The sequence below is a fragment of the Schistocerca piceifrons genome, chromosome 8 (assembly GCF_021461385.2).
Source record: "Schistocerca piceifrons isolate TAMUIC-IGC-003096 chromosome 8, iqSchPice1.1, whole genome shotgun sequence".
NCBI lineage: Eukaryota > Metazoa > Arthropoda > Insecta > Orthoptera > Acrididae > Schistocerca > Schistocerca piceifrons.
The window spans coordinates 360,564,313-360,590,064 of NC_060145.1; the positions used below are offsets into that span (position 1 = coordinate 360,564,313).

Below are 25,752 nucleotides of genomic sequence, written 5' to 3' on the forward strand. Positions count from 1 at the left end.
CGTCAACCATTTTTCTTTGAAGAAACATCACTATTTGTGAGTAAAGGGTACATTTATCTTGTTGGCAACTTTAATTTTACTTCGTATGAAGAAACATGGTACAATCTCCACAAAGCCACCAAACTCATGTACTTTCATAGCTTATGGAAGACGTATTGTGTCGGTTTCCAATAACATAAATGAAGAACTTACATGTTTATTTTCATATTAGCAAATTCACTTCTCAGAGCTACCAACAACTCTTAAAAAATTGCAGTACTGAATTGAAAGAAGAAAAGCTGTAGCTATTGCTATACTGCCATAACTAACAAAGTTTCATATTTAACTAACTATATGGCAAAATACTCACCTCTTTGCATGCTGTTATTTGACCAAACCTCATTTAGATATTTTAAACCATTTACGAAATATGATACATGTTTGTGAATAGTTCTCTTTCATTGTATTGCACCACACAAGGAAAGAACTGAGTGCGTTACATAAAACCCATTTTCTCGAGATCAGAGATGCTTCTAGACACCCTCCCAGCTTTAATGAAAATGTCAGTATGTTAGCTAAATTTCATGATGTAATATGCACTAAACGCAAAATCACAGCTACCCCTATTTTTCATTCCAAACACAACGAATTTCGCACATTGTGTTATTATGTGCGAAATATCACAATAACTATGATCGTTGATGAAATGATATACACCTCAGCATGAATCTTATGTATAAAACCATAAGTAACGGAAAAATCACCCAATAATTTCTGTAATACCGTTTGGGAGAGTTTGGAGGGTGAATGATTCGCCTTTGTCAGCATAGTGTGTCGTCCATTGGCAGCAGCGAAGCTGATAAACAATGTCTCATATATTGTGCCTCACCAGAAGGCACATGTCTGCAACAATCGATGCCACCATCCAGCTGCCATTGTGCATTGCTCTATTGGATACCAAGGTGACATTACCCACACAAGTGCAAGCCATGTCGAGCTGGCCTCCACACGCAAGCAACTCGCTTTCTTTGTTTGTGCACCCTTATATGGCAATTATCCAGGAACAAAACAGGTTTATCACGACTGCCATCTGGCAGCAAAACGTGTGAAACTAAAAGAATTAGTAAACACATTATCCATGTGTGAAAATAGACTATTGTGAATCTGCACATGCAAACTAGAAGACAATAAAGCATGCATGATCGAAAGGGGGTACTCCAAGAGTACTTTCTTCAGGTTATTGTTATGATTTATTGTTATTACTGACGTCTGTGGCCAGCAGGTAACTTCACGTTTTCATGTGGATGCTTTTGGGCATTTTTCAGTGAATAAATTTTCGAAATTCAGTAATTTAACAAAAGCAATATTTTTTACTGACAGAAATTCTTTTATCCAAATTGTTTGTGAAAAGCGCATTGAAGTCCTAAAATAGGCATACAGCGGGGAAAAATGTCTGCCATATGATCCTTACAAACCACTGTATGATAATAAAATAGGTCAGCAAACGTTTATTTCTGAGAAAAGATGCATATAGTTTTATGTGTATAATTTTCAATCTTTGTATGTAGCACCTTAATTGACGTAAGTTCACTTTTGATTTGATTGCAGCTTATGCTCCACTTGAGTATGACAGGAAGGAGGAACTGGAAGTAGTCACTGAGAGAGTCCAACCATAAATGGTATAAAATGAAAGGTTTAATTCTTACTTCCAACTAGGTGGTTGCCTCATACATTACTGCATCACTTTGGGGAATTTCATACTGTATCATTTTGTCAAAATACGCATCTATTCCCATGATGTTCCAAAATTTCTACGGATATTCTGGACTCAATTTCTTCATCGATAAAAAAAAATAAGCCCATGCCTTCACCTGTTGATTCAGATAGGGTCGTACCGAACAGCGTCTGGCTTTTCGTCATTGTAATTTGTTCTGCCCTAATCCTACAGTTATATATGCTGCTGCTGATGATGATGACGATGATGTCTAGTTTGTGGGGAGCTCAACGATGTGTTATCAGCGTCCGTACAAATTTCCACTCTTTTCATGGTCCAGTCTCCCCATACTCTCGAATGATGATGAAAGGATGAGGACAGCACAAACACCCAGTCCCCAGGCGGAGAAAACCTCCGACCTGGGCTGGAATCAAATACAGGACCCATGATCCAGAGGCAGCAACGCTAACCACTAGACCATGAGCTGCAGATGGTTACAGACACTACAATTGCAATGGCTCCATAAACAATTGCATCCTAAATGTACGAAATGCTGTACAAACGCATATTTGGATAAAAATATGCTTGTGTAGATAGGTGTCATAAAACGAACGGTTGAGCCTGGAACAATTCAGTGCACTAATAAAGTAATTCCCTCATAGCTGCAAAAGAGAACAACGATCACTTAATAACTACAAAACTTTAAGTCTTGGAAATGTTCTGTTAGAATGATCGATTTTGCAACAAATTAGACACTCCTCTTTGAGTTACGAACGTTATTGCCTTTTAGTGGGCATGCGCAGATTTGCTCGATGAATATCACACGCCGGCTGTGGTGGCTGAGTGGTTCTAGGCACTTCAGTCCGGAACCGTGCGACTGCTGCAGGTTCGAGTCCTGCCTCGGGAATGGATGTGTGTGATGTCCTTAGGTTAGTTAGGTTTAAGTAGATCTAAGTTCTAGGGGGACTGATGACCTCAGATGTTAAGTCTCATAGTGCTCAGAGCCATTTGAAGCATTTGATGAATATCACACATGTATTGTGTATCAGGCGATCTGAACCAGTCTGCAGTTCCAAACGTGTACGCCAAGAACGCTGTTGCAAAGGTGTATATCTTTGTTACATTGTGTAAGGAAGTGGCATTAAAATGACAAAGCCAAGCGCTCATACCATTCATTCAAGATTTTGTTGTTTGTAGCTATTGCTATCTCAGTAATAATATCACTCATCTTAGTATCTCCTGAGCGGTTTTACAGTCAGGTTTCGCTAACTGACATTTAATTATAACAAACAGTACAAAGAATGATGTGTTTGTGACAAATGTTCATGCACCTTACATGAGATATTTTCATAACACAGCTTAAAACATGAACACAATCAAAGACAACTAATCCAATGTAGCGTCTCCAGACTTCTTCATTTGCGGACTGCTATCAAGTTTCGTAGCTGCATATATTTGCACGTCATTTTGACGATAGTTCTTGGCAAGCTGGGAGAGACATGAACATCTTCCTTTGCTTTAAAGAACCTGGGAGACGCCATATTGAATTTTGTCGTTTTTAGTTAAATCACATTGAGGATCTCTCTAAAACGCATTTGGATTGATATAATTCGTTGTAATGAAATGATAAAAAACGTCATATTAATGGTTAAAGAATTTTTAGTATCTCATTGTGTGAATGTATTTCATTTCATGGCAACATCAAACTGAAGATTTATGAAATACACTTCGTTCTTTGTATGATTTGTTATAATTAAATGGCGTATTGGCAGTTAAGCCTTCAGGAAATCACAAGATACAAGACAGGGTCACAACTTGTATCAACTCATTGTAGTGTTATTGGTAGAAACATGGGGTTATGAAGTGTAAGTTTACATTTACGCATGAAGGGCCCAACACAAAAGCGATGGCTCACTGTTGATATCACCAACATTATCAGCCACTTTGATCCCACCACATGAGAGCGACTTCTCAAGCAATTGCGACTGGTCTTACGAATGCCATTGTTGGAAAATGTTATGCTGCTATGGGAAATGAGCTGCTATGTTTAGCAACAGTGGCAGTTTATCTTCATGAACTCTAGGAATTGTAATTTCTTGTCTAGATCTTTTCAGTGTGTTAATGCAGTTACCTTTTCATGTATGAGCTTCCATTTCATTTTTCATCCTTTAATATTATAATTTAACTGCAAATATTTACATAAACTGTTTTAAAAGCTTAATGTGTCTATAAAAAAGTTGTCAGTCACAACACTATTGTTTAACCATAACTTTTGTTATGTATTGTATGGTGGCGAGTTAGATCATATGAAATGACAATTGGTGTGAGTGTAGCTGTGTAAGAGATCTGCCCTTATCATTTAAATTGAAATGGTATTATGGTAAAGAAGACACTGTCTTCAGGAACATTGTAGCTGGGATAAAAACTGGCTAGAAACTGAATGTGTGATATGAACTCAGTGTAAGAGAGATGGCAGTGTGTACAGTTCCCATATGAAACACAGGAAAGGTGTACCAAGATTTCGAGCCTTAGATGGCACTGAACGCCATGATTATGTCCAAGGAGTTGTTCAGGATCAAATACATGACGCAAGATTTTGGACTAATACTCACAGGTGTTCAACTCAGAGACCCATACAGATTCAAGACGTGTAAAGAAATCTTCATTGCACGAGAAGGCATGTACACAGGACAGTTTCTGTGCTGTGTAAGGAAAGCCAACTTTCAAATTGGAAGTGTGATGCTGCTCTGTACAATGATGAAGGGACAATTTTTTACAATCTGGGGGAGCAAACAGGGGTTTGTGGTTACCCTGCTTATGCTTCATGCAATTATGTAACTGTTTTGCACATAACCCAGACACTGAGAAAACTCATGGGAAGTTACCATCCATTGCATAGAAAGTTATACCTTCAAACAGCTGAACCATGGTTGATATTGTAGCTGGAGGTGGAAGATTTGTAAGCCAATTCTTAAAGCTGGACGTACATGCCATAAATATGAGGCTACGTGTAAAGGAAGAGGAGTATCTATGAATCCAGTTGAAAATCCTGATGGTGATGGTACATAACTGTAAACTGAAAAAGCTTCGACTGTTAAAAGTAGAACTAGTGCTGGTAGAAAGATTGGTCCTATTGCTGCCAGAAGAACTGAAAGGATTAGTAGTGAAATCAGACACAAAGAAGAGATACAAGTAAAAGCTGACTGAAACCTGCAAGGCCAAACTTCTTTTATTTGCTTTGACGCCTCTAAAAGACTCCGGGACTTCTTGTTAATTTAATGGAAGTATGTCCTGTTACATTCGACATTATGTATGTGTAAGAGTGCTCTCTGTCAGGAGTGTATTTGTTGAGTTTTGTGAACATACCAGGGAATATGGACCAATGACTCGCAAGAACGGTTATCCGAACCACATCCACATTAACTGAAAAAATTGCAGAGATCATATGATAACAAATGCTATAAATGAAGTGCTGATAAAAGTATTTTCATATATTCAATAGCAAATACAGATAAAGTACTAGAGTTTCGTGAAAACTTCCGTTTTTTAATTAAACTGAAGTGTATACTTTTCAATAAACTGTCTAGTTTCCTTTCCTACCAGAACAATTACGTTTTTGGATTCTACATTCAACTGCTACTGGAGTATGTGTACTAATATACCTATTGCATTTCACTATCCAGGAATGGAGAGAACATAAAATTTTGTAAATAGACCTGAATGATATGTATAGGATGGACATTGTGTCATGGATGAATCAACAGACATAGTATAGTTAATTCGAGTATAACAATGGAAGATATTATGATTTATTCAGATGTGAAACTGCGTGGTCAACCGACAGCCTGTCTACACCCCCTTCAATCAGGTTGACTCATATATGCCAATACACTGCGAAAGCAGTGGCATTTTGACATCACATCTTTAGGCCGTTCATCTGGAAAGAATGAAGGGGAAATTCTATGTGGAAACATAGGAGCAGTAGCACTGATGTACGTTGCAACGAAATTAAACAACTTTGCTAGCATAAATATCTGACACAGAAAAATACACTTGAACTTAAGCCAGATATGAATGGTCTGAAAAAAAAAAGGATTTCAGATGTAACTTCTCCCACAGGGGAAAAGAGCTGAACTGAAATCCATTGGGTAGTGTATTGGCGTTAGATGTAAGACTGTTTTGCGGAAGAGACAGTCCTTCGACTTGGTCCTGAAACACTCATGTTGGCTTCAGCAACTGAACGGAAATTGTATCTTACTTTTCAGTTATATTTTGAACGTTTGATCGCCACTATGTAGCACTCTATGAGGTTCGGAGTATGGCTGTTTAAAGAGGCTGCCAGCACAGTGTCGTCACACAGCATGATGTGACCAGCGTTTTCAATGCCTTGTGGTCAGATATTCGCTGTACACTGTGCGCCTGATGAGAAGATCTATGGTAGCGGGTGATATGTTGTTTAATTGTTACTTGTAACCAAACCCTAACGAATCTACAGATTTCAGATTGTGCTCTTATTTGGCTACAAGCTGCATTCAAACGCATCAAGTTTCTTATGTATCAGCAGTGGCACATTCTGGGAAAATGTCTGGGCTGTCACTAGGCTTACCAGATCTGGACAAGTGATTGGTGGTTAAATGTTATCTGTTATCTTCACGAACAGTGAGTGAAAATCAGTTTTTCTTTAAACAAGCTGTGATAAGTTAAACAACGATTATAAAAGGAAAATAAACATTTTTACATACCTGTTTATATATATATATATATATATATATATATATATATAGCTACATGGATTCAAGCCATCTTTCTTTATGGATAAACTGCATTGTCTCACAATCAAAAACCTATTCCTTGTTGTGTCCTCTCTGCAAATCAATTGTGTCTTTTGCCACTGATAAAAGAGCCAAGTAGCTCAGACGAATTTGTCCTTGTGTTTCCGGTTAATACCGTTTTAATCGTTGCAAAGGAGAAAGACTCCTTTCTGCACTTTCAGTGGTAGAAGGAAATATTAAAATAAGTTCACCTATTTTCTTAACTTCACTGTACACTACAAGTCCATTTTATATCATATAATATGCAATGGTTTGAAATGATTCATTAGAAAATTCTTAAAGTGAATATAACAGTTCCAGTTCAGATTTCAGAGGCAGTATATTGAAATAAGAAACATATAGTTCTCTCAGTTCTCAAAATATATTTGTCAGAAAATTTTTATCGTAACTCGTAAAATTTTTAAAACCTGGTAATGTTAGAAATTTCAGCTGTTTCTATGATTCAAATCTTAATTTAGCTTGAGCTGTTAATGTGTCCAGGACTTCACAGAAAACTTGTAAGTCTGAAGAATGGGTTTTATCTTCACAACAGTTTCTCTTTCTAGGCCTTTCTTCATTCTCTTCATCAGCAATGCTCGTAGTTTCTGACCATAATTCTTCAAATCCTGTGTTTCTAATATTTTGCATTGTGGTAATAAATTCGTTTACTTTTTCCATACAGTAACATATATTTATGCTTTTGTTTTGTAAAATTTCAGAAAGAATATACGAAAATGCAAAAACTTTACCGAACATAATAAAGAAAAAGTTGGTTTGAGTCCTTGAGAGAAATCGCACAAAGTTACAAGTATTGTTGATTTCTTCACTAGACCAGGCGCCACATTCCTCTCCCATTGAAGTAGGAAACTCATGTCTTCTATACTGATGCAGTGTGCTTACGAGCCTGGAAACAAAATTCCATCATGTAGGTGCAACACTTGGCATTTTCTTTTCAGTAGAGGCTTTAAGAGCATCTGTGCATGAAACGCAATCTATGAAAAAGCGGATAAACCATTAAGGGAAAAAAATTGTCTGGTTTTCTTAATAAAGTTCACAGATTGGATAAGTATGAGATAAGCTTATGATTATATTAGTGTATGATGGTAGCATCAGGATTCTCCACTTTAATTAAAGTATGAACTTGAACATACCCAGCCATTATTGCAGCACTATCGAAAGCTAAAAAAAATTGTTTGGACATCCTAAGTCATCTGCAGTTATTTTTACATATTCAAATAAACCACTGGCTGTCTAGTCAGAACTTAGATCAGTGAACTGTAGAAATCGTTGTTTGTAGTTGCCTTCGTCTTCACCATAGCGTGGAGTAGTAGATATTTGACTTCATGGTGACAGCAATTGTTTCTTCGAGCATGAGTCCACAGAAGTAGCATTATAACTACCTGATTTAATCTTATTTCTCACAATACTGGCCACAGCATTCGTCAGATCATTCTGTATAAGAGCAGAGGTGCCTTTGAAAAAGCTAGTTGTCTTTAAATGCTGAGACACTGCCAATTAATAATTAGACAGAAGTTGTAGCAGTTCTATGTAATTGCCTCTATTTAATGACTGCTATCTTTCATCGTGGTCTCTAAAAGAATGTTCTCGATTTGCAATAGGTTCCACTGCAATAGATTTCTATTTTATTTCATCTTTTCATTGTGCAAACCGCCAATAATTTTTTTATGACAGTTCAATCAATGGTCAACCTTTGAGTGCCGAAAGTTTTTAATGCTATAAAAGATTTTACATGCATTGTTGATCTGTTAGGTTTATGCAAAGCTGTAATTAAATATGGTAAGTCTGCGAAACCTGTCCTATTCCAGAACATTTTCTCAGTTGCTAACAGTACTCTGGCCAGTAATAAAGTTTTTTTTAGTTCGCATGAACCATACAGCCACACATTTATCATTATTGTTTATATTAAAACACTTTTTGTAATGGTTCTTATCTTTTTCCTCCTGCTGATACTGCAAGTGCGGAGGAGTCAGAATAAGTCTTCTCTCTTTTACTATCACTAACTTATCCTCATATTTCTACTGCAAAAATGGTCTTTTCACTAATTGTTTTACTACACATTGTTCATCCATTTCAAAGAATCAGCTCTAGAAACTGTCTTGACTACGAAAAAATAATAAAAATACTAATACAGCTCTTGAGGAGCGTAGCAAGCTCCCAAACACACTTTTTGTTGCTTTTAACTGCATGTGCTGTGCAGAATTCCCAAATCCCGTCGTGTCCGTTCAATTCGGAGACGCCCATGTATGTGTTGCGACGTGGGGTTCCGAAGCTTTGGCGTGCAAATTCTTGCGTTCCTCCGCCTCACACCTCCTGCAACGTAACGTAGTAATGGCTACTGCAGTAAGGATTCTAAACTCTGCTCTCCCCTCTGTTCGATGTAGAGAGCGAGACATATTCCACCCTATACGCCAAATTATCGTGAGGGAAACTGGCTGGTACTGCATTTATTATTGATATTACTTATTAATTTCTAGTTCATTTTACATATGGGCTTCGGTGATAGCTTTGACAGGTTACAATATACGCAACTGCGATCAGTCACTAAAATATTGATACTCTGCAGCCAGTTGGTCTTATGTTTTGTTTGTTTCGTCTATTAAAATTGTTTAAAGATGCCAAAAGCGGTCAACAGTTTTATACTGGCCTGCAGAAAGCACTGTACCGCCCCTTCGGTCGCTACGCGCTAAAATGGTCGTTTCACTGGCCGCGCGCGCAATCGTAACGCAGGACCTTCACTGTGAAACGTATCGCAACTTTAGCCTTTGGAACAAGCTTCAGCAAACACAAAAGCTTTATATTATCAGTGGAATATTTGCAATGTTACTACGTTGGCAAATATTGATGCTAATATCACCGTTTGTCTAATTTGAATTGTGTGCGCTCTCACTAAACTGTTGTTAGGAAAAAGGCTATTGACCACTGTTTCCAGAGTAACTGGTGAATATATGGGCCTGATCGTACATTTCACGCACTGTCACAAATGCACAGCCATAAATTTAACCCTGTCTACTTTACATGGCATTTCGACAGCATTATTATATCTGCTGGTACAACAGTCGTTACTTGCGGGCATAGGAAAAAGAACATTTGTGACTAATCTTATTTCACCCTCTGAAATAAATGTTATAACTATGTTTTGCAGTAGCACATCTATGAAGCAGATAAACTACTTTATTAACTTTGAAAATAATATCCAGTTTTATCACTGTGATTTTTGCTCAAAATTTCAAGATGGAAGCAAGCAGTATTGTTTCTGATGCCATGCTTAGGCATCCATATTTACAGCTTTCACTTTAGGAAATACTGAAATTTGTTAACTAGTTGACAAGATTTCATTCAGCAAAATTTACGTCAGCAAATGGAAACAAGGTAACCAATGCGCAAACTTTTTATTCCATTCCGATTAAACGAACGATAAACGAACTTCATCATACTTGGAATATGCAAACTCTTCAGATTATGTAAATGCTATTTTTGACGTAATTTTAACAAAAGTTATTAATTATAATATATGACACAGGAATTACGATAGTGACTTGTCTGTATGTAAAATGAAATTCGAGTTACATTGAATAACGAACTACATTGTCACTTCTACTAAACAATTTAGAATTTTAGCCATGTTGCGTCGCCGAGAAAATGGTGGCCAACAATCTTTCACAACTTCTTCACATCTCTAACAAAATATTTTAAACATCCACTAACACAACGCTTTCCAAAGCTGTTGCTCCAAATGCAGCCATGGCTCAAAAACCTTCGCTGCGTCGTAAGTCTGGAAATTGTTGAATCTGTGACTTCAGAAATTCAGAGACGACATAATCCTCAGTTGGTAACATCCAGTGATCTCTATACTAACTGGATGGCGAACTTCAGCTGTCTCAGCGTGCCGTCATCTGTTAGCGCCGCCATATTGCAGTTAGGCAAGAAACTGTATGTGATATTTTAGTTAGAAAGGCGGCACTCGTTTTCGTTTAGAAGTTTCTACATTCTTGACGACAATAAAACGAACTAGATTAACATTAAAGCAACGAGCTACCAATTTCCTTTTACGCTCATGAACACTAAAGTCTACTGTAATATCGTAAATATAAAGTAGCTAAAGGCGAAACAATATTTTTCCTGGGCGTAAGGAACAGTTTTATTCACATATGTAATGCACTTATCAGTGGTGACATCATCTTTGGCGTCGGCAAAAAACGTAATGGGGTTTATTTAAACATGAATTTGGATATCTACAACAATATGCTAATTGTTGTCAGGCACCATATGAAACAACCAAAATAACTTGTGACACTGACACGAAAATTGTTCTCTTCTTTTACTGAACTAATTCACATGTACCAACGTGAAAATTGCGATGAAATCAGTTAGTTTAAAGTGCATATTTAACGGATAACTAACGTATATAAACAGTACAGTCAATCTGGGTACTTTGCACCACTTTTTTCCGTCTTTTTGAAAGTACTGCGCACACAATCTACACCACAACAGACACCAAAATATTGCTGAGGTGTGCTTGGCAATGAGGAAATATGTGCTAGAGACGCTCTCTTGGAGTAAAATTTCAATTTTAATACTGGTACAAAATTACTCAGTCATTCTGGGTAACTTCAGTCTTAAAAAACATAATATTTTTCCCATATCTAATGTTCTGAATTAATTTACATCCCAATAAAAGGAAATCAGGTGTTAATAAGAAGTAAAAACAGTGATGATTCAGTTTCCAGATTTACTTTGAAATATTAAGGTATTTGTATCAACCTGACTTTGTTCAACTTAAATCACTGTCAGAAGCCCACTTCAGAGTCAAAGCAATTAAAGAAAAATCACAAAGCGTAAGAGCTTTTAGGGAGGTGGACAGACATTTGAATGAATCACAGAGGTAATAAAAACGTTACATTTGGTACAAAATAATACAAACAGTTGGAACACCAGCCATTTGAAACAAGAATAGCAATTGGTACAAAGATACTATGATTAGTTAAAAGTTACCTTGATTGTGATGACCAAGTAACACCTTCATATGTCTATGTACTTTTTTTATCATTTGTAAAATGATGAATACTGTAAACATTAAGCATGAGCAAGGGTATTGAAATGAGAACACAAAAACACATTGAAACACGAAATATATATTTGTCATTTCCAATACGTTTTTAACCACTGCTGCAATGTTACAAGCACAACACTACACATTACTGAATAAAATAATCTTACTGAGTTTTTGTCTTACACTAGTTGTATTGTGACCTATTTTCTCAAGTGAAAACCTTTTCCCATATGTTTTCAGCCGCACCTGAATGTACCTGGATGCAATCTTGCGTACAAGCTCTGTCTCATGCAAATCTTCAATTCTGCATTAATTATGGAAGTCATGGTCAAGTTTAGGGAATGAATAGTTCACAAATTTTTTAAGAACACACATGACAATCTTAGTAATTAAATGCTTTTGCCTCATGTCACCATTGACAACAAACGTTTGAAACAATTTTTCTGAGTGCTCCACCATAGAGTATACAGCATTACTTGTTTCAATAAGGTTGCCTCGGCTTACAAAGTTTGTGAATGAGCTCTTTTCTGCAGTACTAAGAAGTGCATATGTTGCATCATTACAAACAGTGGGTGGCCTAAATAGAGGCAGTCTTTATATGTAACTTGTTTTGAAATGCGAGGGCAACATACCCTGCAATGTAGTACAAAATGTTCTGCTTGTATGTGGAAAACAGAGTACCCTCTTCAATAAGTGTGCACCATTTTTCTACTTCGTCTACAAACATACAAGAATCATCTACAAGAGGACACTTTTGTGTTCGGAAACCATACAGTCCTACAAGTACCACTGAACACATGTTAAAATTTGTACAGTTTCCCCCAACAGTGCAAACATTAGTGCCTAAAAGCAACTTGCGCATAGCACACTTCAACTAATACGAATTTGGGTTGTTATTCCAACCCACTCCAGATCTCACACATGAGAAGAAGAGTTCAATATGATCTTGGGAAAACTTATATGTCAATAAATATTGCAGAGGAGAATTTTCCCTGGTCATTATTTCCAGTGCAATGGCTTTAATCGAATGCATGTTCAAAATTATGCCAAACGCAAAAGTATTTCTTGGGTGCTGCATGAGAGAAACACCATTTACTTTTAAACTTCTTATATATGATTCTGTCTGATGAAAAATATCAAGCCAATATGCCTGATTACTGAGTTTCAGGCTGGCTTTATATCCCGAAGCTAGAGGATTTCTGGAGTTAAAGACATCAAAAATTCTGTCTATAAATCTCAAAAACTCCACTGTTGCCTCACTACCATAGAATCTGGGATTACCAGCTCTTCTCAAAAAATCTATAGTACCTGCAACACTAGAACTGAGTGTTTGAACTGCTAAGCTGACATTCATCTTTTTATTAACATAATTAATATGCTGTCCTGAGAACTTGTTAGCAAATGTCATGCCTTCCTCAATTTGCAACTCATTTAGTTCTTTTAAGTACTGCCACTTAACATGGCCATTTGTAGACTCTATAACACCTACTTCTGCTAATGCATTTCGAGCAAGTTTCACTAAATGACACATATCCAGAACACAGTAAACATTGTGGTTTGAAACTGGGTGAATGAACTGAGCAGAAAAAACGTTTTGATGAGAATTAATACTGCATCCGAATGAATGAAGAGTACTTATATTTGTCCTTGTGCCATCACAAGTGACTGCCCAAATTCTGATGCCTGAATTGCTTAGCCTCTCCAGAGCAGAGTTTATTAACTTTGCCTGCACACTACCATCAAAGCCATTCACTAAAAAATACGCTACAGGACACTTAAATTTACCTTTTATGGACACAAGCGTAAAAACTAATGCCTCCAAAGCTTCTTTCACTTCTTTTGTTTGTTCAACTTCTCCTCCAAAATCTACATAACCTGTATACCTCTTAGTTTCCTGGTCCCACACTACCTGTTTTCTAATTGCCATACTGTCTATTACGAGGCTAGAATCTATAAATTCAGTTCTCACATGATGGTTAAATTCAAAGTACCTGAACACATCGCTTAAAAAGCCAGGATCACAATTCACAGTCCCTGCCCAACGAGAAATGAGTGATTTATGAGGCAGAGGCGTTAATGTCTGTAAATATTCATATGCCTTAGGAGAGTAAAAATACACTATCATTGCAAACGTTTTAATGTCTGTTTTGTACCTGTTTCCCTTGGATGACACACTATTATTCAACAAATTTGCACACTAATTCCACCTGAGTCCCTGTTTGTTGATTCAGGAATTCATGCAGCTTCTCTGTTAGATGACCCTTCATTTTCAGAGCACTTATGATGTCTTTCATTGAATAGTTTTTCTTCTCTCTTCTCCTAATTTTTTTCCTGCAGGCTCTTGATTTTTCTTCTGAGTGTCTTGTAAGGTGTATGCTTCGCTGGCGATGGGCGAGGCATGACAGAATCTCTGACCAGAGAGTAGTTTATCGTTAGTTGTTGCTTGTTGCTAGTCTGCGCGAGTCGACAGTAGAAGTTAGTCTGCGCTAGTCTGCGTGAGTCGACAGTAGAAGTCAGTCTGCGCTTGTCTGTGCGAGTCTGCAGTAGTAGTCAGTCAGATACGGTAGTAGGGAGTCGGCATGGGTCGGCTGTGTGCTCTGCTCGTGACTCTGGTCAGGACTCTGGAGGATGAGTATTGTTGTAGAAGGTAAAGAAGCAGCCTTGCACATATTTAATAATGTATGTTAATTGTAATTTAATTTGTTAAAAAAATGCCCCAATAATAATTTTTTTAATAAAGTAACTCTTTTAAAGAAAAGTATTCATTTCAATTTAAAGAATTTTTCCACTCTTTAGAAGAAAAAGCATTCATTTCAATTTAAAGAAATTTTCCTATGCATTCCTTCTAAGAATAAAAAAAAATATACGTGAGCATTGCATGAAGGTGTGTCAATAAATAAGAGCAGATATAGTTGCTGTTTATTGAGGTAAGAATTTTGCTTTTGTTATTCATAATACAGTGCCGAAGGTCAGCGCTGCTTTCCTTATAAAATTTACCAGATATTATTATTTCTGTGAGGAGGTTACACTTGGCGACATCCGGCCGGGATCGTATTTCTTTGTGAATCTTCTGAGAAGTAGTCATATATCTGCTCTTAATTACTTAAATGTAGTTTGCATCTGGCGCAACGCATTTACTAATTTGTCACTCTTTCTTCCACAGATCATTGGCAATTTGTTGCTCTTTGTTGTATTTGTGTTTGTTGGATTTTGTATTGTCTTTGTTTTATTTGTGAATAATTTTGATTTGTGAGAAATGCCACGAAAAACTGTTAACAGTACATCGCGAGGTGTATTGTATGAAATAGCCGATTCTAATAATTTGACCGATAGTACTTGCGACACGCAGTGTAATGATGACAATCCTTCATTCATAGACAATCAGTGTGTACCGACCACTAATGTTGATTTTGATCCTGGTGATGAACAGACGAATTCAATTGTGTCCTCTGTTAATTTAACGACAATTGATGACGTGGGACGTTCTGTTACAATGAATGCTGCCCAGCTTGACACACCCGGTTTGCAAAATTTACGTAATGAATAGACAATTTTTTTTAATGAAAATGAACAGTGTAGTCAGAGTACGACAGATTCATTTAATTCCGGTGTAGTAACTAACAGTGCACATACGATTGGCAAACCTTTTCAAGAATTACAGAATGACCAAATGGTTACAGAAAACGTGACAATTGCAGATACGCCATCAAACAGCACAGAAAATAGAGTAGGTAATGTTACTGTGGATCAAGTATTGGCATTTTTACGACAAATGTATGAAAAACAGGAAAACCATTTCAAACAACTTAATGAAAGTTTCGACAACCATTTCAAACAACTTCATGAACTAATTAATGAAAGTTTCAATCTGTCGAATGAAAAACACGACAACCTTAATGAACAGAACAAACAAGTTAGTGAACAGATTACAGCTGTTACCGTGCAACGTCACGACACGAAAGAACAATCATGTGAAGAAAGTAAGGCTCATGCTAGGAACAGTAATTAAGAAATTACATCTGTTGCACAAGAATTAAATAATACACATGCAGCCACAACAGAATCATTTAGAGATGAAATTAGTGCGGTCACTGAACAATGTTCAGGAAACACAAAACAGTTACACGACAAGTTTAATTTAAAGTTACCAGAAGTTTCACACACTCTGAATACGGAAGTCGATAAGAAATTTGAACAACAGATCAGCCACATTGACGAACGTATTAAAGTAACAGAAATGAAAAAAGTTTTTGCCTTAGTGACAACAGAATCACTTAGAGATGAAATTAATGCAGTCGCTGAACAATGTTCTGAAAATGCGACACAGTTACACGACGAGTTTAATTTAAAGTCACCAGAACTTTCACACACTCTGGATATGGAAGTCGATAAGAAATGTGAACAGCAAAACAACCAAATTGACGAACGTAGTAAAGTGACAGAGATGAAAAATGTTTCAGCGTTTAATACATCACAGCAGACGCCACTTTGCGAACATATGTCAGCACAGCCAGTATAATTTAGGTAATTTACAGAGAGTACGTGACTTAGATTCCAAACAGTCACAGACAAATAGATTCTCATAGAATCGTGAACCTGTTCAGACATACAGAGACGATAATTTTGATTACAAACATTTTCTATCAGTGAGAAAATTTAAAGTATTTAAAAATGACAGAACACAGATCCACCCCCTTGGATTGGATACAACAATTTAGCTTTGCTTTTCCACCAACTTGGCCTGTAACGCACAAACTTGAATTTATTTGCAGTTTTTTGGAAGGCGAACCGGCAACTCGTATGAGACCGATCACAAGGCAATGCTATTCGGTAGAAGAATTTCAGAATGCTTTTCTGTCAGCGTATTGGTCGAAGACGACACAGTGCAGAATTAAAGATCAACTAATTAGTTTACCAAATTATGAGAACTCAAATTTTCCCAGTGTCACACAATTTTTTGAACACATGGTCCAACAAAACCAGTACTTAGTGAACCATACAGTGAATCTGCACTTATTCAATTATGTATTTCTAAATTGCCACGATCATTAAGAGTGTCACTTTTAACAGGTCAACAGAAAGAAAATATTTCGGCATTCAGAGATCTGTTACAGCTTTTAGAAGTGCAGCAATCGGATTATTCCTTTATAAACAAAAATTTTTCATACAATAACCAAGGTCAACAAACATACAGCAATTACTACCAGCCACGCAATTTCAATAGCAAAGCCAATATACGCTTCAGGAACGAAAACTACCAGAGCTTTAATAACAAACAAAATTTTAATTATCAGTATCATCAAAATTATCAGCAACAGGAACCACGTTTTGGTAACAATAGAGGTTTTTCCCAACAACAGCAACAAAACCAACCGGTTAGCATACCTAACCCACAATGTAATGTACAAGGTCAACCTAGCTTTAATGTTTCGCAGCGTGTGCGTATAGTCTCAGCCCCAACAAATAGTAACACACAGCAACAAGGAAATCAGTATGTACAGAAAACACGCTATTTCAATTCCTATCACAATGCACCGTATAGCAATGACTATCATGACAGACGTAAAAGTAATGAGCACAATTTTCAGCGTACATTTAATAACAGTCTATCTTATCAGCAGCAAGAACATCCGCCACAACAAATAATCATGAATGAACCAGACAGTAGGTATCATCCAGAACGTAATACGTCAGGAAGAAATAACAGAACAATACAAATAGTGGAAATGCCACAGCATCCTCCCGATAATAATAACACGCCAGATAGAATTTCATTAAATACAGTACAGGTTGCATATTCCAGTAACGCAAGCAATACTTTTGACACGCAGAATCTTGTTCACGAAAACGTTATTTGAAACATGCTTTGTTGAATGCACCACTTTTATCGCACCCAGATCTTATCAGAAATTTTTCCATTGCCACCGACAGTTCTAACACCGCTTTAGGTGTACATATTTTTCAGGAAGTTGAAGAAGATGGCACTACAGTAATTAAAAACATCGCCTTTGCGAGTCGCATTCTGTCACCTGCTGAACGTAATTATTCTGTTACAGAACTTGAAACATTATGTGTTGTATGGGGTTTTACCAGATTTCGGCATTTTCTTTATGGAAGACATACCACCGTTTACACAGACCATAGAGCGATACAATTTTTACTTTCCGCTAAATTTACACACGACAGATTAAGCAGATGGAAACTTTATCTACAGGAATTTAATTTTATGATTGTTCACATTCCCGGCACACAAAATATTGTAGCAGATGCACTATCCCGTTCTCTCAGCAACAATGAGCAAGACATCGCAACCAACTTCTGCAAAGCAAATTTCAGTGTCATGTACATTCAACAAGTTGCATTTGAAAATTTCATTTCGTCGTCATTACAAGACATAGCACGGGAGCAGAATAAAGACAACGTATGGAAAGAGATTAAACACCTTTGGCAAGATAGGAATAATGTTAGCATTAGAAACCATTACACTGTACGCAATGACATTCTGTTTCGCCGCTCTCATCCTGACAGCAACAATTGGTTATTATGCATTCCTGACGAACTTGTTAACAAATTAATCTGGTATACTCATTTAAGTTATGCACATTACGGAGCCAGAAAATGTTTTGTTATACTGAGACAGAACTGTTATTTTATCAACATGGAGAAACGTATACGACGAGTTTTAGCGTCATGTAAAATCTGCCAGAAAGCTAAATCAGATACGACTTCACATATTCCTCCATTACATCCCATTGTATCTATTAAATTGAGACATATGGCCGCTGTAGACATTTTCGGTCCGATTCCCAGGACTAATAGAGGTTTTTGCTACATCTTTGTCGCTGTTGAACTCACTTCAAAATTTGTTACCTTCACTCCGTTACGCAAAGCTACTGCTAAAACTGTTTCGAAAGCATTTGTAAAACATTTTTTATTTCATGTAGGGCATGTGTTGAAAGTAATTTCCGACAATGGATCACAGTTTCGATCTGCTATATGGACACGTATGTTACGAGCTAGATACATTTCTCCGATATATATATTCAGGTACCATGCTTCTTCGAACACTTGTGAACGATTAATGAAAGAAATTGGTAAACTGTGTAGAATTTACTGCCATAAGAAACATATTGATTGGGACACACACATACTCTCATTCCAAGACGCAATTAATTCCATACCAAATGAATCTACTATGCTATCTCCATCTGTTATATTGAAAAATGTTGAACCACCTAACAAAATTAAAGAATTAGTAACATTTCCTACATCTCGTCGACTACGACACCATGAAATAATTGACATTGCGCTGAACAACATCAAACGTGCCGCAGAGCGCCGGAGAAGACAGCAAAAACAGGTTTGTATACGCTGTGACTTTCACATTGGACAGAAGATATTAGTACGTACACACTATTTATCCAACAAAGGAAAGAGTAAATGCAGTAAATTTGAGCTTTTATACGCAGGTCCATATCGAATTCGCAGCATTCCTCACCCCAATGTAGTACACGTCGAAACTTTGAGAACAAAAAAACCAAAGGGAACCACCACGTGTCGAACGTCAAACCTTTTATTGAATGAAAATACTTTATGATTTATCACACTGTAATGCCATTTCCTATTTTTTATGACCGCTTGTGCAATTATATTCACATGAACACCTACTGATGATTATCGTAACTTTTTCTTGGCAAGTGCCCGGCAAGGTAAGGTTAGCAGGTCGCTTTTCTTGTCATTACACATCAGATCGTGCATATTTTTCCAGATGAACTTACACATTTTATGACCACTTATGCAATTATATTTATGTGACTACTTACTGATGATTATCGCATTTTTTCTTGGCAAGTGCCCGGCAAGGTAAGGTTAGCAGGTCGCTTTTATTGTCGTTACACATCAGACCGTGCATATTTTTCCAGATGAACTTATACATTTTATGACCACTTATGCAATTGTATTTACGTGACTACTTACTAATGATTGTCGTATTTTTTCTTGGGAAGTGCCCAGCAAGGTAAGGTTGGCAGGTCGCTTTTGTTGTCGTTACACATCAGACCGTGCATATTTTCCATTTTTTATGTATGTATGATTGTTTTCCTGTTTTGTTTGTATGCACTATGAAATATTTAAGATATAACAAACACCAGTTGACTATAACATTTTGCCATATGATATCTAAACATCGTGACTACTTTACTTTTTTTGCTGCTACATTGTGATACACTGTGTACATTTTTGCTTCTGAACACTGTCAATGTTTTTGACATATTACGTTTTCTGTCATGCTATGCTGGATGCTCAATTATGTTACTATAAACCAGTTTTTATCTAATGGGTATATGAATTAAATGCAAGACATTAATCTTTGTTCATCATTTTCAGAAAGAAATAACGTGTAAACGAAATAAATTGAGCAGAAATGGGAATTTCACCTTCGGAATGAACGAAAGAGGATGCAATACCTCGTGATGAAGAGTAAATGGATCAGAATTTATAAGCATTAACAAGAATATACTATACACATCGCAGAATAGCAGACTTAACTAATTTTTTCTTTCAGAATACGAGGCGATTGATGCAGGTTGTCAGGCAGAACTACACACCTTAGTTTTAGTGATGAAATATGATAGAAATAAGGAATAGTTGTATAATGAATAATGAAGTGACTCTTTTGCAGATGATAATGAATGGTGATGAATAATGATGAAGAATATGCTACTATGGATAATGAAGTTTTTCTATACAGGTGATGATAATAATGGAGTAATGGTGATATGGATAATGAAGTTTTTCTTTGCAGATGAAAATAATGATGAAGTTTATATATTTACTGTTAGTTAAGAGATGCTATGTAGTTATTTAAGTATTTGTTGCAGTTCATTTTGACAGTATGTTTTATATCGCATGGTATGATGACTGAAGGTTTTGGAAAGGACAGCTAGAGAACACATATATTTTTATACACATTTCACTACCTGTTAATTCGAAGTTCACTACTTTTCAGCATAATATGGATTTCTTCTTTCAGTTTCATAATCCATTTTGTATATTTTGCAGGAGAAATTATTCATGAAATTAATGTGGTATAAATAGTTGTTTATTAAACCTATGTCGTTTATGAATGTGATCACATATACTCTACTTGTTTCATAACCTTGCTACAGCTGACTCATGACGAATGACATTACACATCTTCATTTGCAGCAATAACTCAAAAGCAAACAAAGTAATTACCAGTCCCAAATAACGCTACTAGTTTAAGAGAATTCTGAATAATACTGATCAGCTCTGAATAGTATGTCACTTCAATAATGATTTCTGAATAATACAAAAAATGCTTTGTAACTGGCCAATGAATGCCACCATTTATTGTAATAAGATTACCAATGATGCCAATGATTACTATAATTAGATTAATTATGTATAAATGCTATGCCAATAATTAACTCATTTTGAGTAATAATTTCTGAATAATACAAAAAAATGGTTTGTAGCTGGCCAATGAATGCCACTGTTTATTCTAATAAGATTACCTATGATGCCAATGATTACTATAATTAAGTGAATTATGTTAATACTATGCCATTCATTAGCTTCTGTTTTGAATGATGACTTCTGATGGTTTGTAACTGGGCAATGAGTGCCAATAATTACTATATTCAGTTAATTTTATGAACATTATTCTGTAATACTACATACATGGTACAGAAATGTTCAGTAACTGGGCGATGAGTGGCACCAATTACTCGAATCAGTTGTTGGACTAGTGTAATTCTCAATGAAGACTACTATGTGACTTAATGTCCTTCACCTTCTGACCTAATTACCAGAAATTACTGCAATATCCATTTGTCCTGTCTATCCTCATGATCATGGAGCACTATATTTGGTTTTTGCACTAATTCTACGTTGGTCTACTTTACAAGAACATGGCGTTGACACGACATGCTGTCCACCACCTTGAGCGATGGAGATGTTATTATGGTCCCACTGTTTGGTGTACCTAGTGTACTACCAAAATGATAGCATGGATTATTATTACGACATTTCAGTGTCTTGGCTACACTGATTAATACTTCAAGGAAAAGAGCTTCAGATTGTCTCACTTGGTGTTGTGCTTCTGTAGAAAGATATGGACTTTCAGTGCAGCTGCGTGCAACCAAAAGTGCTACAACCATGACGCAGTCCTTCCCATTCCTTTCCTAATTCTTGTAAAATGATAAAGACATATACTGTGCGTGTGCACTTCATTTCATTTGTTAACAAGATCAGTTGTCCTAAAAATGCTAAAGACTTCTATAGTGCATGTGCACTTTATTTCACTCCTTGATATGTTTATTTGTTGTAAAATATTAGAGAGTTTTACAGTGTGTGTGCACTTTATCCCATTTGTTAATATGTTTTGTACTCATTGTGTATACATTTTGTGATTCCCAGATATGTTCTGAACTTCAGTGCGTGTGCACTTTCGTCATTTTGTTAACGTGATTTGTATTCATTGCTTATACATTTTGTGATTTGCTGATATGTTCTGAACTACAGTGCGTGTGCACTTTTGTCATTTCTCAGTATGATTTGTACTCGTTGCCTATATATCTGTGATTTCCTGATATGTTCACTACTACAGTGCATGTGCACTTTTGCCATTTGTTAATATGTTTTGTACTCATTATGTATACATTTTGTCTTTACTTAATATGTTCTGAACTTCAGTGCGTGTGCACTTTTGTCATTTGTCAATATGATTTGTACTCATTAGGTTTATTTGTTGTAAAAATATTAGTGAGTTTTACAGTGCGTGTGCACTTTATGCCATTTGTACTCATTACGTATGCATTTTGTGATTCCCTGATATGTTCTGAACTACAGTGCGTGTGCACTTTTGCCATTTGTTAATATGTTTTGTACTCATTGTGTATACATTTTGCCATTGCTTGATATGTCTGTACTCAGTGCGTGTGCACTATATTTTTTTTCAGGTTCTGCACTTATATATCTGTAAATATTCTGTGATTGTAAAGTTAATTAATTATGAAAAATTTGTTGCTCATGGCAAGTCCAATTGACTCACCATCGCTGCCAAATTTTTGCCCCCCCCCCCAGTGGAGGGTTATGTAAGGTGTATGCTTCGCCTGCGATGGGCGAGGCATGACAGAATCTCTGACCAGAGAGTAGTTTATCGTTAGTTGTTGCTTGTTGCTAGTCTGTGCTAGTCTGCGCGAGTCGACAGTAGAAGTTAGTCTGCGCTAGTCTGCGCGAGTCGACAGTAGAAGTCAGTCTGCGCTTGTCTGCGCGAGTCTGCAGTAGTAGTCAGTCGGATACGGTAGTAGGGAGTCGGCATGCGTCGGCTGTGTGCTCTGCTCGCGACTCTGGTCAGGACTCTGGAGAATGAGTATTGTTGTAGAAGGTAAAGAAGCAGCCTTTTTATAAAGTAACTCTTTTAAAGAAAAGTATTAATTTCAATTTAAAGAATTTTTCCACTGTTTTGAAGAAAAAGCATTCATTTCAATTTAAAGAATATCTCCTATGCATTCCTTCCAAGAATAAAAAAAAAATATACGCCAGCATTGCACGAAGCTGTGTCGATAAATAAGAGCAGATATAGTTGCAGTTTTTATTGAGGTAAGAATTTTTGCTTTTGTTATTCAGAATACAGGGCCGAAGGTCAGCGCTGCTGCCCTTATAAAATTTACCAGATATTATTATTTCTGTTAGGAGGTTACATTTGGTTCATGGTTCATTATTTAATTAATATTGTTGTGTGGGTTTATGGTCAATTTTCATTTATCAATTTTGTGGGGAGTTTACGCATGGTTCCATTTCACATTTTTTACTAAACATTATTTTGTTGGGATGTTACATTTGGCTCCATTTCACAAATTCTCATTTAATAATTTCTGTGGGGAGGTTACAGTCTCCACAACGTCTGGTAAAAAACTGCATGTGTCAGTGGCCTTGTCAATCATATCTATTTGTGTTTGAGATCCACATTCCTTAGATGTTTCACAACTCTGAGAAAACTGAAACAAGAATAGAATACAAGTAGTACAGGCATGAAACAAAGTTTGGCAAGTACTTATGAGAAAACATGTTTTGTTGAAAACGGAAACAATGTTTATGTGAAGTGACTAACCTGTTCAATATAATCATGAGTTTCTACAGTAGACTGTTCAGTTGTTATTCTAATCTGTCGCCTTGGTTGCTTTTCCGTGGGCATTAAATGCATCGGAAACGCAAACTGTGATGGCACTGCATCAGGCTTGAGATGTCTCCTCGAAGTACCAGGCCTTACGAAATAATCTTCTTCCAAGAAGTGATCTCCACACAAGGAACTAGCCCCTGTAGGCGTGAAACCTTTGCGTTTAGTGGCAATGACCTACTGTTTCAGTAAATCGCCTTTTTGCAGAGGAAACCTGTCCAAAACAGAAGACACATTGTATCATGCAAGGTAACGACCAAGATATTTACGAGATTGTTGTCATTTCTTGGCATTCAATTATTACCTGTGGAAAGTTAAATTACTTTCCTTGTTCCACCGGTTCGTACAGTTGTATGCAGAGCACGAAATAACCATTTTACACTCATAACATACACTTCGTTAACACCAAGAGAAACTTTTTACCTAACTAAAAGATGGCGGACGATATAAACGAACACTCCTGTGACGGCACGGATAAGCGCTATGGTCAAAGACAGAAGATGTACATCCAGTTAGTATGGAGATCACTGGTAACATCCGTCTCTTAGGTGAGTATAAAAGCTCTCAATGTATTGTTGACAGACGTGCATTGCTACTTGGATCTAATATTTCAGCCATGATTCATTCGTGAGTTGAACATGCTACTGTGTGGACGTTATTATTTCATTTCCCCGATAGTATTGTTTTACTCAGGTACGGACGTCAGTTACATCGTCTCACAGGCGGATATTACTATTGAGGTAAGATTTTTACTCCGTCTGACAGACGGATATTACTCTAATCGAGTAAGTTTTTTTGTTATACTCTTTACTTTTCAAATATCTCATTACTTGTGGATGGCTACTAGTGGATGGATACCTTGTGTGTCACAAAGAAGCAAAAGAATGGTGCAGATGGCTTTAGAGCAGTTTGAAGAAAGCTATGATGATTGTCATTCAGACGATTCTTATGTTCCTGAGAAAGATCACGTATCAAATTCAGATCATGGCAGTGATTATGAAATAGATGTGAATGATATACTCTGCACATCCGAGAATGAACAAGGTGGTGTTGCCTCTCTTCAGAATAGGGAAGATGATGACACCGAAACTGACACAGTTTATCACGGCAAGATGAATTGCTTCAGTCGGAGTTCCGAAGCGCCCAATTGTGGTACTAAGACACCAAACAAATATGTAAGAAAAATTAGATTGTCATCGTGGTTAGGCCCTGCCAATCGGTTAGGTAACGATCAAGACCCAGAAGAAATGTGGCGTTTATTTTTTAACACTGAGATATTGAACGAGATAGTAGTACATACCAACTGAAAACTACAAGTGATAAGGAATATATTAGAAAATCCTTCGTCTCCGAGTTATAAAGATACAGATAAAACTGACATTGAGGCAGTGATTGGTTTGATCGTTCTGTGTTCGATTTTCAAGTCTGGACGTGAAAACTTGGCATCATCTTTCATAAATGACGGTACTGGACGTCGCATTTTTCGTGCAACCATGTCTCTAAAACGATGTGAAGTTTTACTGGTGGCTCTCAGATTTGAAGATGCACCTACCCTTGAACAAAGGATAAGAGATGATCCTGCAGCACTTATGTCCAATATTTTCAACATTTTTAATTCCAGTTGTCAGAAGGTATATTCGATTGGGACTCATGAATGTGTTGATGAGAGTCTAATCCCCTTTAGAGGCAGATGCCGATTCAAAATAGACACGCCCAAGAAACCTGTTAAATATGGCGTAAAAACCATCTGCCTCACAGATGCACATTCTTTCTATCTGTATAATGCTTACAGTTAAGTGGGGAAAGATAGTGATGGAGCAACACTATCTGAGGAAGACAAAAAGTTCCAAAAGCCAACACAGTCTCTGATTCGTCTTTCCAAAAGTATGTACGGGACAAACAGGAACAGCACAGCAGACAATCGGTATTCCTCCAGTGAAATGTGTAAGGACCTGCTGAAAAACAGGTGGACATA

General features: G+C 36.8%; 1 pseudogene; it reads left to right on the forward strand.

Moving 5' to 3' along the window:
• The first annotated feature begins 968 nt into the window (after positions 1-968).
• LOC124712351 lies at positions 969-4,900 on the forward strand (annotated as a pseudogene).
• The last annotated feature ends 20,852 nt before the right edge of the window (positions 4,901-25,752 follow it).